The sequence below is a fragment of the Amblyraja radiata genome, chromosome 14, assembly GCF_010909765.2.
Source record: "Amblyraja radiata isolate CabotCenter1 chromosome 14, sAmbRad1.1.pri, whole genome shotgun sequence".
Taxonomy (NCBI): domain Eukaryota; kingdom Metazoa; phylum Chordata; class Chondrichthyes; order Rajiformes; family Rajidae; genus Amblyraja; species Amblyraja radiata.
The window spans coordinates 12,859,638-12,865,637 of record NC_045969.1 but is presented as its reverse complement, the minus strand read 5'-3'; positions in this window follow the sequence as shown (position 1 = coordinate 12,865,637).

Genomic DNA, 6,000 nt, shown 5'->3' with positions numbered 1-6,000 from the left:
ACTTTCATTTATCGGACTTTACTGGCTTCATCTTTGCATTAAACTTTATTCCCTTTATCATGTATCTTTACACTGTGAATGGCTCGATTGTAATCATGTGCTGTCTTTCCGCTGACTGGTTAGCACGCAACAAAAGCTTTTCACTGTACCTCGGTGCATGTGACAATAAACTAAACTGAACTGAATGGTTCACAAGTTCACAAGTTGTAGGAGTAGCATTAGGCCATTCGACCCATTGAATCATGGTTGCTCACACCACCTAATCCCATTTTCCTGCCTTCTCCCCGTAACCTTCGACACCCATTCTAATCAAGATCTCTGCCTTAAAAATATCCACTGACTTGGCCTCCACAGCCCTCTGTGGCCATGAGTTCCACAGATTAACTACCCTCTAAGGAAAAATAAGTTCCTCCACACCTCCTTTTTAGAAGAGAGCCCTTTAATTCTGATGCTATGGTGAGATCGGGGGGATTGGATAATGGGGTGGGGGAGAATTGGATAGCTGGAGGATGTATCAAAGAAAGGAAGAGGCAAGGCCAGAAGGTTACAGCGTGTTTCAGTGGTGATAGAACATATCAAACATGTAAATTTATGTAAAGATTAAAAGACTGTCCCTATATTGCCATGAATGTATAAGGGCACTTTGACTACCAAGCCATTTAATATTTGGGATCTTATCCAAATTTGCATACAACTAAACAAAATTAGACAAATTAGCAACAGTCTTTCTCTATCATAAGTTGAATTTCCTATTTGTTTCCTCTGTAATCAAGCAACATGGTTAGTCAGAATGAAACTCGTGCACAATCCTTGCATGGGATATGTTTGCAATATACAATGGCTACAGCTAACCTTACAAAGATGGTGATATCCCTGAAATAAACAAATGAATGAATGAATGGGTTTTCAAATTGGTTTGCTAAAGTGAGTTAAAGTTGCTCAGATTGGTAAAAAAAACACCACTGATAAGTGCTCAAGAAACGTTAATATCCACTGAAACCACCTGGACGTACTGACTGCATCTGGATCTAACTCTAGACAACTGAGAAAGAAAAGATTGTTAATATAGTAAAATATTCAATGGAATGGGTTAGGAGAAACTTGTTCATTAATCCAGACAAAGACGACATAAAGGAAATGGGCAATACAAGTCAAGTATAACATTTGAAGAGAAGGGACTCGACCTGAAATGTCACCCATTCCTTCTCTCCAGAGATGTCTGTCCCGCTGAGTTACTCCAGCTTTTTGTGTATCTTCATAACGTTGGAAGGGTTTATTTCCATAGAGACAGCAACTCATCATCAAACGGAATGAATAGTTGAAGCAATAAATCCCAAAGCATTTTGTACAAACATTAAAAACAAGAGATACAGAGAGAAAGTAGGATCACTCCTGGATAAAGGAGGGAATCTATGCCTAGATTTAGAGAGTGAGCAAGGTTTAAACAAGTATTTAGCGTCAGTATTCACCAAGGAGAAGGACATGGATATTAATGAGATCAGGGAGAGGAATACTGATATTGTGGGGCAAGTTGATATTGAAAAAGATATGTTGGTTCTTTTGAGGAACATTATGATAGTAAGTCCATGGACTAGATGGGATCTATCCTAGATTATTCAGAAAGACAAGAAAAGGGATTGTTGTGGCCTTGACAAATATTATTGTATCTTCTTTAGATACAGGTGAGGTCCCCAAGGACTGTAGAATAGCCAACAATGTTCCTTTGCTTTAGAAGTGGAATTCAGTGGTAGATTAGATTCAACATCAGTTTGGCCATAGAAGACATAGGCTAGTGGTGAAAGGATGTTATTTTAACTGTACATCTGTGGCCTATGGTGTTTAGTTTAGTTTAGTTTAGAGATACAGCATGGAAACAGGCCCTTTGACCACGCCAACCAACAATCGCCCGTTACACTAGTTCTATCCTTCACCTCAGGGACAATTTACAGAAACCAATTAAACTATGAACCTGCATGTGTGAGGAAACCGGAGCACCCAGAGAAAACCCACGTGATCACAGGGAGAATGTGCAAACTCCAAACGGACAGCGCCCCGCAGTCAGGATCGAAACCGGGTCTCTGGAGCGGTAAGACAGCAACTCCACAGCAGTACCACTATGCCACTAATATCTTGTTCCATAGTGATCAGTGCTAGCACCTGTGTAGTTTGTGATATATATAAATGATTTGGATGAAAATGGTGGAGGGTTGATTAGTAAGTTTGTAGATGACACAAAAATTAGCGGAGTTCTGATCGTTTGGAAGGATAAAGTAGGATATAGATCTGTTAGAAATATGGGCAGGAGAAACAGCCGCTGGTGTGTATTCCAGACAAATGTGGGTTTACTTTAGACTTGAAACTTTGGACTTTAGAGATACAGCGTGGAAACAGGCCCTTCGATCCACTGGGTCACCTGTTTCCAGTTGACTGTTGCAAATTCACTTCCCAACCAAAGAATATTTACATTCTCACAATTTAGAACTAATATTTCTATTTTATCTCTGTCCTTTTCTTTTACTATGTGAAACCAGAGTACGATCACTTCTGCAAAAATACTCTCCTATTCATAGTCCTTCCACTTGCCCAGTTTCATTCTCTACAACTAGATCCAGAATTGTCTTTCTTTCTTTTCTTGTTGATTTGCTGCCTTCTGGATAAGAAGATTTTCCTGAATGGAATTTAGGAATACTGTGCCCTGTCTTGCTTTAACACTCAATGTATCCCCAGTTAATCAATGAAATCTCCTTTCTGTTGCTACCTTCTATAATTGCCCTTGCCATTAAGTCATGGAGTAGCAGAGTCACTGAGAAATACAGCACGGAAACAGCCCCTTCAGCCCACCAAGCGGTGCAGAACCACCCATATACAATACCCCTACATTAATTCAATTTAAAAAATTCTATCCACATGCTCAATAACTCCCCTTTATGGGAATTATCGGAATATTTGCCCTTAAATTTGCTCTTCAATCCCCCTTTAATTATGTCGCCTACAGTGTGATTATCCCTTGTGGTGTTTTTTTTAATGTTCAATTCATTATTCGGTGGGAAATAAATAAAATTCATTCCTATTTTGATTGTAACTAATGATTATGGCTGGAAAGCCGGTTGAATGACCATATGACCAAACTCAAGTGATGCCTGACAAAGTCCTGTTTAATGATCTTGACCCAGAATGATGGCTTTTTCCCCACAGATGCTTTGACCCATTGAGTCTCCTTTAGAGATACTACCTGGAAACAGACCCTTTAACTCACTAAGTCCACGCCAATCATCGATCACCCATAGGTACACAAAAATGCTGGAGAAACTCCGGGCGCAGCAGCTCCATAGATGCTGCTGCACCCGCTGAGTTTCTCCAGCATTTTTGTGTACCTTCGATTTTCCAGCATCTGCAGTTCCTTCTTAAACACATCGATCACCCATACATTAGTTCTATGTTGTCATATTTTTGCATCTACTCCCTACACCCACTGGGCAATTTACAGAGGCCACTTAACCTGCAAACCCTCACGTCTTCGGGACGTGGGAGAAAGCTGGAGTACATGGAGGGAAAGCCACGTGGTCAAGGGAGAATGTGCAAACTCCATACAGGCAGCACCCAAGGTTAAGATGGAACCTGTGGCTCTGGCGCTGTGAGGCAGCAGCATTACCAGCTGTGCCACAGTGCAACCGAGTTCCTCCAGCATTCTTTTGTTTTTGTTCCTCATCAAGTCTATTCATTTCAAAACTTTCATTGCCCAGGATTGGATATGAAGAATAACGAGCTTGAAACAAGGTCCCATCAAACAATGCAGTACATTCATGGGATTTGGAGGACGGGGATCAGGAGAGAGGGAATTGGCAACAAAGGGAACCTGATAAAAGTAATTAGTGTCAGAGAGTCACACAGTGTGGAAACAGGCTCTTCGGTCCAACTTGCCCACACCGACCAACATGTCCCATCTACACTAGTCCCACTTGCCTGCGTTTGGCCCATATCCCACTAAACCTGTCCTATCCATGTCTAATTGCTTCTTAAAAGTTGCAATAGTGCCTGCCACAACTACCTCTGCTGGCATTTTGTTCTATGCACCCACCACCCTTTGTGTGAAAAAATTACCTCTCAGATTCCTATTAAATCTTCCCCCCTTCACCTTAATCCTATGTCCTCGGGCTCTCGATTCTCCTACTCTGGGCAAGAGACTCTGTGTGTCTACCCGATCCATTCCTCTCATGGTTTCATACAATCAGAACATTATTCATTCTGATTGTTTTTCAGCCACATTGGAGTCGAGTCGGAATCTCACTCTGAACAACCGTATTCTGAGATTGTTCACTGGTTTATACTGACAAACAGCCAAGTCTTGAAGGAAGAAACCTTAAAGGACTGCCAGACTTTTTCAAATTATTTCCATAATGAAGCTCTGCTTCTGAAACCAAGACTGTAATTAGAATATTTATATATATATATAGGAGAGTAAGGTGTGACGCTGGTTAGGTTCAGGATGTGGTCTGCTACCAGTTCCAGCTGACTGCCCAGGACACCAAACGATTCCTGATGATTAGAACTAATAATCTCGATGTGACGGTTTCTCGGGGATAAAAATGATTTTTAATAGAAAAAAAATTGCTGTCAGAATATCCCATAACTTGATCAACAAACCTTGAATGACCTTTATCTAAAATGGACGGGACATGCGCCAAAATCAAAGTTGGTTGCTGGCCCAATGTAAAGGTGCAACAAGATTTCAAATACTCTTGGACTGATACATGGATAGGAAATGTTTAGAGGGCTATGGACCAAATGCGAGCAAATGAGAGTAGTTTAGATGGGGCATCCTGGTCGGCATGGGCAAGTCTATCAATGTTGAAGAAACCATCACAGTCAGCAACATTCATAAGGACCCTGAAGAGATTAGCCAGCCACATTGGCAACCGCTTACTATTTTGTGATGGTATATGTGAAACTTATACTAACAAGCAATCCCATTATTTTTTTAAGAAAAGACACATAGTGCTGGAGTTACTCAATGGGTCAGGCAGCATCTCTGGAGAACATGTGTAGGCGTTTGGGTCAGGAACTTTCTTAAATTTGAACGTCACCTACCCATGCTCTCCAGAGATGCTGCCTGACCCGTTGAGTTACTCCAGCATTTTGTCTCTTTTTTTTTTTTAAAGCACCTACAGTTCCGTGTGTCGACAATTCCATTCTTTTCCTGTGAACTGAAGACAGATTTAGAGTTCCTTATGAATATTTATCGTTTGAACTGTTGGTTTCATATTACCCCCACATTCATTAGTTTGACCTAATTCACATTGGTGCCCTCATTAGGATTGACAATAACATACAAATAGGTGTGACAGTTTTTTAGAACTCACTCTATAAAACCTATGCTTTAAATGTTTCCTATTGTTCTAGGGTAACGACCAGAGAGCAGTCCTGAGCTGCTATCTACCTCATTGGACCCCCTAAGGCTATCTTTGATTGGACTTTACTACACTTTATCTTGCACTAAATGTTATTCACGCTATTCCGTTTATCATGTACCTGTACACTGTAGATGGCTCGATTGTGATCATGTATTATCTTTCCACTTCTTCTTGTGTATGACGTGCACAGCTTTGAGTTGTAGGTCAACTTGTTCTATTTGATCTATTTATTTGTGCACGTCGTGTTGATTGCATTAGTCGAAACAGGGTGGGCCACGTGAAGGTTGTAATCTCCCACTGACTGGTTAGCATGCAACACAAGCTTTTCATTGTACCTCGGTCTGCGTGACAACAAACTAAACTAAACTAAACTAAACTAAACTAAACTGAACTAAATTAAATTAAACTAAACAGACAATTGGCCTTGTCAAAGGCCTGAATTTACGCTGCTCTATGTTTTCTGGTCACTAGTCTACACAGCTAATTTCTTCCAAGTGAATCTCTGAGAAATTAACTGTTTTAGTCAAGACTACTCTTTCTTGAATATTCGCGTAATAACAGAGCTCACAAAGTGTCCTTCTTAGGCAAT